We start from the raw sequence: 14,037 nt of genomic DNA, 5'->3' as shown, positions 1-14,037 counted from the left end.
GTATTTTCCATCCAAGCATGGAGGGACCGCACAGTTCAAACCTGTGTTGTTCAAGGATAAAATGTGCACATATTTTCAAAATCCCCTAATTTAGTATCCACTGAAGTTTTTTCTTTAAGTTCAGTGCTTCTCAAACTTTAATGGGCCTGCAAATACTTGGGGATCCTGTTAAATGTGGATTCTGAGTCAGGAGATGTGGTTTGGGAGCTAATAAGCTCGCAGTTGATGCACATACGGCTGGTCTGAGGACCACAGGCTGAACAGAAAAGTATTAAATGGCCATTGCCGCCTTGGTGGTGACCTTGCTACGTGCCAGTGCCAGCTTCCTCTGGCTTGTGAGAGCCGGTTGTTAAATTCTCAGGAATCTTGGGAGCTGATTGATAAGCACCATTATCAACACTTTATATAAACGTAAAGTGAAACAGATTATATTTAAAACAAAGGAAATAAATAAACTCTTTGCTTACTAATTATTTTAGCATACCTCTCAGTTACTCTCGGCTTTTTTTCTGTCTCCTGTGGAAAGGCTCTGTGATCGGTGGGCTACGGCACCGCCCTCCCCAGTGCTGTACCCAGTGATGTCATATTGGGGGCTGGAAATTGATCAGGGTGGGAACATGTGCACCTTAAAACCTGGAAAATACTACTGTATGTATACTTTATATTTGCTGATTAAAAATAATCTGGTCATCATTCCAAATCGCAGAACTAGTTTACATGGAGCTATCTTTGATTTTACAGACTGGATGAAAGTGTGAAAGTCTTTCAGTTTCAATTTGTGAGTTTGCTCGGCTGTAGTTCCCGGGTGTACCCATTAGTGTTCTTGCTTAGGGAACAAATAGGCTTGGCGCTCACTTATATCCGTCCTTCAGGCCGGTTACTCAACAGGAAGAAGGGAGTAGGGAAGGGCCGCGCAGGCCGTGTACACATTGCGCTTGCGCGTAAGTTGCTAAATGTATGAGATGTCAACTTGCTCTATTGCTTGGATCCCTCGTTCCAGTCATTTGTTCTGCATGGTCTGGGCACAGTTTCATATTTTGCCGTTGGCAGCTGAGAGCTATTATTGGTCCCCACAACATCTGTTTCAATAACAAAGGGTCCTTGGTCAGAAAAACTAATTAAAAAAGAAGTCCCAAACACAAAGGCCTCGCTTGTGTTGTACAGTATATATACAGTAAACATGGTTACCAGTGAAAGGAAGAAAACCCTTTCATATGGTTAGAGTTATTTACAAAACGATGACAAGCGATGAAAGACTTGAGCTGCATTTTGAGTCTGAGGCTGCAGGAGAGGGTGCTAACTAGCCAACTTTCCTGATGTGGGATCTTTGCAAGGGCTGTGCTAATTGGCAGGCTCGTTCTCCGGTCTGATCAACTGTACAAATAACAAAATGTAATGGGTCCCAAAACATTTGGTTGGCCCTTCTGGTTCATTCTTCCATCAAATTTTCACTCATCAAGATATAAGTTCAAAGTGCTAGTGATTTCCTTGAAGGCTAAATAGTTTTTCTAACCTGGCAGGGGCCAAAGCAGTGGTGTTTACATTGAGCTGATGAAATGCGAGTCATAGACAAAACAGAGGCAGACGTGGGACCAGGAACCTGTAAAGATTCCATCTTTTTTTTTTTTTCTTTCCTTTTGCTTCCTAAGTAGGAGATGATGGAAAAAAACCCCTCAAAATACCTCTTTTCTTCCTTTCACATCTCCAGGAACATGCTTCCTACTCTTATTATAAATAGAGACTCAGTCATGGTTGCAAACGCTTTGTGTGTGTGTGTGCCTGCTTTGTGTGTGTGCATGTCTGCTTTTGAGAAACAACTCTCTCCCTCTTAAGACTTTGAGTATTTAGTAAAAGGCAAAAGATTTACACGATCTCAGGAGAAACCAGGGTAGGGACTTTGAGTATTTAGAAGTAAACCAATGATTAATGCTAAATCTAGCATTTAAAAACACCAATCCGCAAACATTCCTATATTAACATTTTCTTTCTTACAGGGGCTGAAGAACGGACCATGCTGGCAATTGTGCTCAGTTTTATTTTAAGACTCTTAGCTTCACAGAACAGCTGCACAAATGTCAGGACCCCTGGGAACACAACCCACCTGGTTCCATACTTTGCCTCCCACCCGGATGAAATTTTTAGTCTCTTAGTTACTGACAAGACAACTACCCGTTTCTATGGTTGTCTACCATTATCCAAGATAGTTTTGACACTGGTTATGCCACCAAGTTGACTTAGCGGTGGCCTCTCACACTCATTTAGTGTTTAAGGGTGTGAATCAGCGTGACTGTAAGGCAGCTGTGTGTGCAGAGCGAGGGTGTAGGCACCAGCCACACTGTGTGGGTTCAGGTCCTAGTTCTGACACTGGCTGGGTGCCTTTAGATAAAATGCTATCTTTTTTTTTTTTTAATGGCTGAATAGTCTTATCCTTTATATTTACCTAGAGTTGGAACACATTCTTCTTAGTAAAGCATCTCAAGAATGGAAGAAAAAGTATCCAATGTACTCAATACTGTTATGAAACCAATATGTAAACACACATTCATATGAATGATAAAACACAAATATAGTCTGGCAAGGGGAGGGTGATTGTTGGGAGGAGGGAGAGCATTTGGAGGGATCTCACCTACTGTGCACAGTGCAAGGGTGTGTTTCAAAATACTAAGAGCAAATTTTAAATGTCTTACTACAAAAATAAGTAAGTGAGGTGATGGCTATGTTAATCAGTTTGATTTAAGCATTCCACATTGTATATCAAACCGTCACATTGTACTCCGTAAATGTATACAGTTATGATTTTAATTAAAATTAATAAAAAATTAAAAAATGGGGAGGATGAGTGGAGGGAGGGTGTTTGGTGGGACCACACCTATGGTTCATCTTACAAGGGTACTTGGGAATCTTTCTAAATGTAGAATATAAATGTCTTAACACAATAACTAAGGGGATGCCATGAAGTCTATGTTAACTAGTTTGATGAAAATACTTCAAATTGTATATAAAACCAGCACACTGTATCCCATGCTTGCATTAATGTACACAGCTATGGTTTAATTAAAAAATTAAAAAATGAACAGAAATAGATAAAATGCTAATTTATTTGCTGTTTTTACATCATCAGTCCGAACCTGCTATCTATCATGCATTATTTAAGAACTTTATACATATTAACTCATTCAATTTTCATAAAGGTCCTGGGGAGAGACCTGTCAGTCCTTTCCATTTTTCAGATGAGATAACTGAGGTCCAGAAAGCAGCAGGGCATATTAACTAAGAATCTGGGCTCTGGAGTGTTGTTGCCACAGTTTGGATTTCAGATTTGCCGCTTCCTGGCTGTGTGTAACCCGAGGCAACCAAACAACAACAGACCCTCCTCACCCTAGTGTCCTCAGCCTATTTTTAGAGAGATTTTTATCTTTTAAATACCAACAGAGTAGGAAAGGCATGCTATCAGAATAAATAACAAATTTTTATTTTTTAAATTTTTTGTAGAGACAGAGTTTCACTTTATCACCCTCGGTGGAGTGCTGTGGTGTCACACAGCTCACAGCAACCTCCATCTCCTGGGCTTAGGCGATTCCCTTGCCTCAGCCTCCCAAATAGCTGGGACTACAGGCGCCCACCACAAGGCCTGGCTATTTTTTTGTTGCCGTTTGGCCAGGGCCAGGTTTGAACCTGCTACCCTTGGTATATGGGGCCGGCGCCCTGCCCACTGAGCCACAGGCACCGCCTAAATAACAAATTCTTAAATAGAATATATTTAGGTTTTTAAACAAACCACTCCCTTCTCCTTTTCTTATTTTGTAATGTATCAGTAAAATTTTTATCATGGTCTTATACCAGTCTGGACGGGTACTTGGAAACAACCATCTTGCTAATGCGTCTCTGGAGGACGATTATAACTGATTAATGCTATAATGTATAGAGAGATGATTGGTGCATTTTATCATGGTGGGCCCAGTCTTCTAAGAAAAGAAAAAAAAAGAGAAAGAAACACAAAAACCTCCGTAGTTTTACTTGGGGTAATGGAGTACATGTTACATAATTTCCATAATTTACAGTAGCGCCTCCAGAGTTGACCACCTCCCTACACTGACCACATCCTTAGGTTGAACTATGTTCATAGACCGGACATGCACCACATGTACTAATCAGCGCATAGGCCTAGTTCCTTATGTTGACCACCTCTGTAGGTTGATCACCTTTTACAGTCTCTTGGGCTGTCAACTATAAAGGTTCTACTGTGTCTGGATAACTCTAAATTTAGTCATTCCAGAAAGCATGCATTCACACCATTAAGTTATATCTTCTTTAACTTCTGAATACTGCGGAGCGCGTCTTAGAGCAAACACAGCGTATCTGGGACTGCGGCAGCTCGGCTCTGCAGGTGCGTCAATCCCCACTGGTCCACGGCTGCGTATACTGCACTGTGGCACGCCATTAGAGGAGGCTGTCACTGGCTGTTTTCCTCTTTTCCAAGGAAATGCGGGCAGCGTTTTGCTGTCCTATCTCGAGGCAGCAGGAATGTGGTGATCTGTTCTTTATGTAAGCCTCTTCCATAACGTTTCCCACAAACTACTAACCACTCTTGACCTTCAGCAAACAGCAGTAAGTCTGTCCTCTTTTTCCTCAGCCATTTTTCATTATCTATAAATAAAAACATATTGGGATGGGACGGAGTTTGCAGAGTTTTTGCTTATCTTTTAGAAATTGACCAGAATGCAGAACTCATCTCCTTGGCAAACATTCTTGGCATCACAACTGATTTGATAGCTGTTGCCTGTTAAGTAAGTGGCATTTAGAAATTGTGTCTCAGTCTCATTTAGAAATTGTGCCACATCGAGCAGATAATTTGTTATTTTCATTCCTAAGGGTCTTTAGTTTTTTGGGATTCACTATCTTTGAATTTCTAGGGCTGTGCATGGATTCATGGAGCCCGTTTTACATATACATCAAAAAGTGTGGGTTGCTCTTAAATTTCCACCATAGACATTCGATTGACATTTTAAAAAATTCCATTCATGCTTTCAGATTAATGGAAAAATCAGTGCTTTTAGAAACGATTTTACTTCCAAGAGGTTTGCCTGCCAAAACTTGAGTATAATTTAGTGTAGGTAACTCAGAGTTATGTGTAGAGGGAGTTTGGATGAATGGTTTATCAGACTCAAGCTCTTGTAGACCTTAAGCTTTTGGTTTTGTGTGTTGTGGAAACCGGCTGGCAAACACCCACGGTCAGTAATCATTCTGTGCTTCTCCGGTGGGGTAATACAAGCCATGGTGCATATTTTCAGTTTCCATGTTGAGGGTAGATAGTGGAGAGCTAAAGAACTTTAGCACTCTCTTTTCAGACTAGTTTTTTTTTTTTTTTTTAACTTCGTCCACTTTTCAGTACCACTTTTGTTTTGTTTCTTTCTGTTAACTCCTTAAGTTTTAAAAAGGCAAGAAAAAGAAACAAAATCTCTTCTTTTATCCTTTTTTGGGATGGGGGTAACAGGCTTACTGAGATAATTCTCTACCATCCTTTTTTTTTTTTTTTTGTAGAGACAGAGTCTCACTTTATCGCCCTCGATAGAATGCTGTGGCTTCACAGCTGGCAGCAACCTCCAACTCCTGGGTTTAAGCTATTCTCTTGCCTCAGCCTTCTGAGTATCTGGGACCACAGGTGGCCACCACAATGCCTGGCTATTTTTTGTTGCAGTTTGGCTGGGGCCGGGTTTGAACCTGCCACCCTCGGTATATGGGTTTAGTGCCCTACCCACTGAGCCACAGGTGCTGCCCAATTCTCTACCATCCTTTGGAAATCTTTACTCAAAGCATGACTGATTCTCCATTTGAGAATTCTTTACTCTGAGCCAGTGATCTGTTCAGCTGCCAGCTCTGATCTGGCAGTAGGTGTTACGGCTGTGTTCTTGGAGAACTTGCTTGTTTTCAACCAAAATCTCTCCTTGAGGTTTTTATTTATTTATTTTTATTTCTTATAGCATAACTATGTCACCATGGAATTCTATGCAGCCCTAAAGAAAGATGGAGACTTTACCTCCTTCATGTTTATATGGATGGAATTAGAAAATGTTCTTCTCAGTAAAGTATCTCAAGAATGGAAGAAAAAGTATTCAATGTACACAGCCCTAGTTTGAAACTAATTCCTCAAGGTTTTGATCATTGGATTCCATACAACAAGCTAATCCCTTTCTCCTGTGACAAACCCTTTTTCGAAGACAGTGATCACATTCTACTGAAGTCCATTCTTGAGGTTAAAAATTTATAATTCTCTTAAATTTCTCCAGAAAATGGCATTTTGAGCATGTCTGTACTCCTAATCGAAGTCCTCTGAATCCAGTCTCTTTTACAGTGTGGGCTCAGAAGTAAACACGGCACCCAGGAATATACCATCAGAATAGAGCAGTGAAGGATTATGTTCTATCTCCCTCATCTGGGGACTCCATTGTGCAAATGGGGCATGAATTATTTTTGAGGAGTGTCGAACTTTTCAAGTGCTTAAATCAGGTAAGCCACTGGATAGTTTTATGTTTTTCTGTAAGCCATAGCTTTCTTTTGCCAACAATATTTTATTCTATTTCACTTGACTGACTTGCCTCATAGCAAATGAAAATTTCCCACCTTTATCCTCTGATAAAATTGTAAAATGTGGAAGGCCTAAAAACAGAGCCCTGGCCTCCTTCCATGCTGCTATTGGATAGCCCTGATTTTCCATCTGATCAATAGTTTGTCTTGCTGTAAAGCATCTGGGCCACCTGTGCCCATTTTGTTCATAAAACAATTTCTCTTGTCCATGATTTACTTTTCAACGTCAGAAAAAAACTTAGCAGGTAGCGTGGCAGTTATTATTCACTAATTTTTTCCAATAAACACATTCTGTTTTCTAGTTATTACTCCCACATACTACTCAATCTTCTTCCCCCATGAAGTGAGGTAGTGAGGCAATAATTCTACAAACTTTACAAATGAAGCCTGAAGAGGCTCTTCTGGTTTGGGACTTTCATTTAGGACCTGGCTCATCTCATTTCCAGGGACAGTCTGTGTTTTGATGCCTTATTACTGAGGCTTTTAGTCTTGAAGATTTTGTAAGGTTTGCTACTATTAGATTCAGTAGAAAACAATTTTAATCAAGGAGAAATTTGGAAGAAGAGTGATAACGTCAGTGGACTAAATCTGAATGCCACCCAAGGTGGTAAATCGTAATATGTGTTCACATTCTCTTCTCAGAAATTTTTGGGGCCAGGCGTGTCTCAAATTTAGAATTAAATTATATCCTGAGGGAGCTTCAAAATCAAACTTTTCTATCCAGAACAAACATTTATACAAAGTGAGATAAATAAAGACCTTGATATTTCTACTGTAAAATATGGATATTCATAGAAAGGGCGGTAAAGACTATAACATCATTCCGGTTAAGATCAGGTTTCTTTCTCTTTTCAGATTTTCTTTTGGATTTTAGAATTGTAGATGAGGGATTGTGAGTCTGTATTAGTAAAATCATTTGTGCATAGATAGGGGAAATCAAAACTAGTTTTACGTATTGTTTTTTATTTTTGTCAGAATAGAAACACGGGAAATTGGACAAGATATGTACCCACTAAGTTTATGAAATTCCTCCTAAGCCTTCAAATGAATTAAACACAGATGACACTCACTGACTGTCCCCCCAAGTAGAATCAACTACTCTCTTATTTGTGTTCATCGTGTGCTAAGCTGATTCTTTCCTTCAATAGACATTTGCTGGATTCCTACTAGGTGCCAAGCCTTGACCTTGGTAAATGAGGATACCAGAGTGAACATTGTCCTTTTGAACTCACCAGTAAAGAGAGGAAGAAAGGCATTATGCAAATGTTTGCAAATAAGCAGGGAAACTTAACCTAGTCTTGTGGTTCAGGGAACTCCCAGAGAATAGGCATTTAGACTAAAACCTGAAGGATGGCAGGGTGCCAGCCAAATGAGGAGGGGAGTGGCATCACATATGTCCAGGAAGTAAGCATATGGGATGGCAGCTGGAAGAATCCTTTCAGTGATCCTAAAGGATCTAGTAATGTCGGAGCATAGAGAGCAAGAGGGAGAGAGCTAGAGAGAAGGGGTAGGGTCAGCAGCAGAGGACGATGGGAGCCATATTCAAGAGTCTGGGCCTGTTGGCTCCCATGTCGTTGCTCTCTAATAATGAACAATTCTGTGGCCCATTGTCTCTTCTTAGTATTCCAGAGCTCACTGCAATGACAGCCATATGATAAAAGAATATTTGTGGGGGAACGAAGGGAGAGATAGGAATGAATTTAAGAATGAAAACTTGAGTATGGGAGATGGAAGGTGTTAACCCATTCTGAAGGGTAGAGAGGTGGTTTCTCAGCTAAGCGTTCAGAATTGGGGTCTTTAAATGAGTCCTTAACTTACTCTTTAACTTCAGGTACACAGCTTTGCTCTCAGGACCTCTGTTTCTTCTGCAAATTGAGGTAGTTGAGCTGTCATTTCTAGCACTGAAATTCAATAATTCTATAAAAAGAGCCTTCAAAGCAATGTGGGGACAGAGTTTTGTCATCCAGAGCACAACTGGCTGCAAATTGCAGTGTCATTCTTGCAGACGCTACATCTGAGGAAGGCAGCATGGCATGAGTCTTTTTTCAGGAAGGTAAATGCCCACATAAAGAATCTGAGCTTTTTGATTCATCTTTGATTGAATATTCATCCTCCTCCTAACAATATAGTTTGAAGAGCTATTTTTCTTCAAATTTATATTCAGTAACGCCCTCAACATTTCTCAAATTACTAGTGTCAGCTAAGACAAGAACAAAACAAGAATGTTAAAAATACGTTGTGTCTCTATGCCATTGCCGCAAAAACTGAACAGCCAACTTGCCAGCGAAGGCTTTCTTTTCAGGGAAGATAATTTGCATGTGGGGCTTCATTCAAGTACTTTGAAAATGTGTCCAAGGAAACGTAGCAATTGAAATGATTATCAAAGATTGGTTGCGTTTTTCATTCTAAATCACACTTATTTCCGAAACACTTTTTGGTAAGCTAGAGAAGGACACAGAGAGGGCATTTGGAGCCCATTCTTGGTCCTCCAACCTGCAGGAAACTTGTGTTTCATTCTCTAGTTGGATCCTTGGCAAGTTGGTCTTTCTCTCTGATTTGCTACTGCACTGTTTGCAGATAAAATACAGGTATTCCTCAAGTTACAAGCATCCAACTTATGTACAACTCATACTTATGAACAGAGGCTATGACAGATAATAGGTAAATGTAGCTTTTCCAACTTACATACAAATTCAACTTAAGAACAAACCCACAGAATTGATTTTGTTTGTAATCCGTGGGTGTCCATGCATAAGACAATTATAGTACATATGTGGCAGACATTAATTAGAGCTGGCAGTTTGGGAGCTTAGGAGCCTACGGAGCCAGAAGGCTTGATCTTAACTTTTGAACTGGGTTTTCAACAAGGGAGATGCAAGAGAAGAGGTCAGATGGGTGTCACTGAGGGACAGACAAATCTCAATATATAGCCCTTACGAGGCAGTGGAAACAGGGAGCTGTGGAGGCAGGAAGGGAGAGGGCCAGCCTCACCTACGAGGTCTTGACCCAAGCTGCGTGACCTTGGAGACTTTGCTCATCCTCTTTGGACCTCACAGTCCTTGTTTGCAAGGTGAATGAATCAGAACACACGAAGCCCAGGGCCTCTCAGTTTTAAAACCCTACAAACGTAGGAAGATAGATTGTTCTACGTACAAAAAATTTACAATCACAAATTTGCTTCTGAGCAAATATCAGAGATTCAAACTTACTCTAACAAAAGATGCTGATGCTTTTCATCTCAGAGACAGTCAAAAGGACGATAGCTTCTAGATTCATTCCTAGTCTTGCTTCTCACTTTAGGGCAAGCTTAGTTTAGTTTACTTTTCCCACTTGAGTGCACTTTGGACCTCCTAGCCCAAATGTAAATCTCTCTAGTTACAAACGTATTTGTTTTTCTTCATTTACAAATTCATGTATATACATATACATGTACAATAAATACATGGACACATAATTATATTTGCATATTTATATTTGATTCATTATTTGAAACATTTTTACTACCGAGAGCTTATGCTACTTTGTGGTTTAAGGAATAATATTTTTCAGATATGCATGACAGTACTATTCGTTTATGGGAAATGAAACAGAAATTGGTACAGTCTGGGATCCAGGAAGTCAGCATTACCCAGAGTAAACTTCTGTCTGTTCATGTTAACACTTAACCCGAAACACATTGTCCAAGTCTGCTGGACTCAACTCAAGAACACATGCAGAAGTCTCAACATGCCATGGAACGATTAGCAGCACTGACTTATCTTTCTGATTTTGTTTGTTTGCTTGTTTCTACCCTTTACTACCGATATGACCTTCTGCTCAGCGTGGTCCTATTCCAGAGAGGGAGGCCTAGATTCCTCTTCTGTAAGATGAGAGGAAAACGGGACTCTGCCTACACGAGAAAGACTGTCAGAAAAACATTCCAAAAATACTCTTAGCTCTCAGAGGAAGTCAAAACATTAATAGAACCTGTAATTTAAACAAATAGAATTCCCACTGATGACCAAAAGGATTTGATGCAGCTTACAGCTAAATACATTAGTGCAATAAAATAGAAAATCATTAACACAACAGTAGGGAGAAGAGAACCGAGCTATGGGGAGAAAAGAGGGGGAATGCGGTGGTGCTGGTGTTCTGATTGTTTTGTTTTGTTTTTCCTTTCAAAGAACGGAGGATCAAACACTGAATTACCACTCCCAGGCATTTCTGCATATTGACAAAACTTGCTTCCTTGTGGGTTAAATTTGGAGGTGAAAGTCTTTTACGTGCAGGCTGCTGAGCCTGGCAAGTAGTAACTATCAACACTCAGCATCTGACAGTTATTCTGTGGCTTAAGGAAAATGGCTTGTGGTCACAGTCCAATTCCTGCTGGACAGGTATCCACAGCATAAGAAACCACCACTAAATTTGGCACCTCGACGAACTATTATTGGCAGCAACAAGAGAAGGCCTGAATCAGCATTCAGATCTGAGAGCCCTGACCATCTAACCTGGTCACTCTGGGTCAGGGCTGAGAGAGGCATGTGTTTGCAGGGTTTAAAATGGGAGCATTTAAGGGATTATTGTCTGATGCCATTTGACAGTCTGTGAATAAAATGATCATTCAGATATCTAGGGTTTCCCATCTGGCAGATTTTAATGTACTTAATTGCATCAAGAAAGGAAATTCCTCCCCCACCCTTATATTGAATATGATCTTTTATCAGCCTCTTAAAAATATAAGCAGATACTACGGGTGCTGCTACTACGAAGCAGTGTATTCAAGCACTCAAGGTTGTTTTAAACAGTCACTGTGCTGAGAGAACTCACATTTTTATAGAATGACAGAGTGGTGATGAGGGAAGCAAAGAAATCCCTGCCAAAAGGTCATCTGGCAGTGAAAACACAGCTGGCACACTCGTGGGCAGTTTACTGCTGACCACCTCAAGGGCAGGGGAGGCACCATGGTGGTTCTGCCCAGAGACTGGAATTCTCAAGGCTTTTTTTCCCCTTTCACTTGATGTCCTAATAGGCCTGGTATCTACTGCAGAGAAGTATAAATGGCTCATTCTTCCAGTAGGAGCTCACTTGGTTTCCTTCACTTCTCTATACCTGGTTACTTTTATTTAACACACAGTAAAATACCCCCCCGAATGGAGACCGCATACTAATGGATCAAAGGTGTTCCAAGGGCATTGCCACCGATATGTCAACAGTAGGATTTACCTGGCCCAGGGGGCCCGCCAGCCATTTAACAGGGTAGTGGTCTGGGACGCCAGCGAGCTCCACACCATTGTAGTTAAGACTGACCTCAGTCGGGTGGTGCACCTCCTGCTGGTCAATAAATGAGGTAAATTTAATGGCAGTCTTTGAGGTGAACCAATGTTTTATTCCTTGGCCAAGGCTAAAAACGTGGCCTGCCATAAGGAGCAGAGGGTGATATTTAGGAGTGGAGAGAGGCAGGCAAAGTGCTCGTAAAGAGCTTGGAAAATGCTTATAAACGTGGTTGAAAAGAGACAAGGCATTGGAAACAAAAGCAGATTTTCCAAACCAAATCTCTGAGATGCAATTATATATATTTTTTTTCTGGAGACAAGCTCTGGTTGAACTGTGTGGTACAATTGTTAACAGCCTTTTGCCAGAAGGAGTCAAGTAAACATGGCAAAGAAATGTTTTTCTCCTTTAGGGAATATTGACTTTTCTCTTTCCTGTGACTGTTTTTTTTTTTTTTAACCCTACCTGGAAACACTTATAGTTGTTATAATCATATCAAACTAAATCAACATAACTTAGAATAATTAAGTTATTGTTGTGGGGTTTTTTTCGTTTTCCTTTACACTGTATTTGCTTAGTTTCTCTGCACAGTCATAACTTTTGGCATTTGAAATTATTTGGATTAAAAATGTTGTATCTGTTTTTATGCTAAATCCAAGACTTTTTTTTCCTTTGACTAGTTTCAACATAGTTCCAAAGTGATGGTAACAGAATATAACTATAAATGAAAGCAATAGCACTGATGTGATTAGGACAAGTATAATCGAATTGATAATCCAAATGTAGGTTATTATTGAGTACAGAATTTCTTTTCCCTTTCTTTTCTGACTTCCAGGATTTTCTTTGTAAATGAGTTTTACAGTGAAGGAAAGGTATAGGAAAAGGCTTGGAAAACTTTCAATACATTCATGGTCCCTTAATCGGTACTTCAGAAATGTTAGGGTACACCTTATCCAATTTTTCTGGGAATTTTAGTCATGGGCAAAGGAAGCATTTGGCTTCTACTAAATACCTTAAAACGTCCTATTTTCTTAATTTATTTTCTCACAACAATGAAGTAGAATTTGTTGCCATTTGGTAAATCCTTCAACCTTAAGCAAGCTAGGAATTTATAATGATGCCAATAAAACATCTGATTAGTACAGATTCTTTTTAAAATAAGAATGCTCGCTTAGGCCTCTGTGAAACAGTGAATTAGAACTATAATGCAACAAAAATAGGATTTTGGATTTTTTCCCCCCTTGTAACCAGGTTTCGGGACCTTATTCTACTGGACCCCACAGTTAGCATTTTTATCATGGGTTCCACGGTTAAGATAGGTGTAACAGCTTCAGATACCACCAGGGGGTGCCAAAGGACAGCACCTGTTTGCATAATGGGCTAATGGGCTCTAGGAAAGAGAAGAGAATTGCCCCAAAGCTAAAAAATTAGTGTGTAGATACATGTGGGCCATGGTAGAGTAACTTCTTGTGACAATGTATTTGTGCCAAGAGTCGTCAATCACTATAGGTGGACAGGACCATTATAATCATCTAGAAAACCTCATTTTATAAATGAGTCTACTGAGATTTAAAGAGATTAAAGACTTATCCAAAGCCCCCACTGGTGGTCTGTGGCAGAACTAGGACCAGAACTGAAGTCTTGAGATTTTTCTTAGAGCATCTTTTGCTCCACTATCCTACCTCCGCCCAGTGAAAATGCTGCAAGGGGTAACTCCCAAAAATAATTGAGTGGGAAATGATCAAGCTAAAAAGCTTCTGCACAGCTGAAGGTACAACAACCAAAGCAAACAGACAGCCTAGGAATGGGAGAAGACATTTGCATGTTATGCATCTGACAAAGGGGTGATGACTAGAATCTACAGATAACTCAAATTAATCCAAAAGAATAGAGTAAACAACCCCATTTATAACTGGGCAAGAGAATTGAACAGAAACTTCTCTGAAGAGGACAGATGGATGGCCAGCAAACACACAGAAAAATGCTCATCATCCCTAATCATGAGAGAAATGCGAATCAAAACCACTCTGAGATATCACCTAACCCCAGAGAGAATAGCTCACTTTACAAAACCCCAAAGCTGCAGATTCTGGCATAGATGTGGAGAGAAGGAACACTCTTGCACTTCTGGTGGGATTTCAAACTATTACAGCCTCTGTGGAAAGAAGTACGGAGAATTCTGAAAGAACTAAAAGTTGATCT

Source organism: Otolemur garnettii, unplaced genomic scaffold, assembly GCF_000181295.1.
Source record: "Otolemur garnettii isolate 467f Iridium unplaced genomic scaffold, OtoGar3 scaffold00042, whole genome shotgun sequence".
NCBI lineage: Eukaryota > Metazoa > Chordata > Mammalia > Primates > Galagidae > Otolemur > Otolemur garnettii.
Note: the sequence above shows the minus strand (reverse complement) of the source record.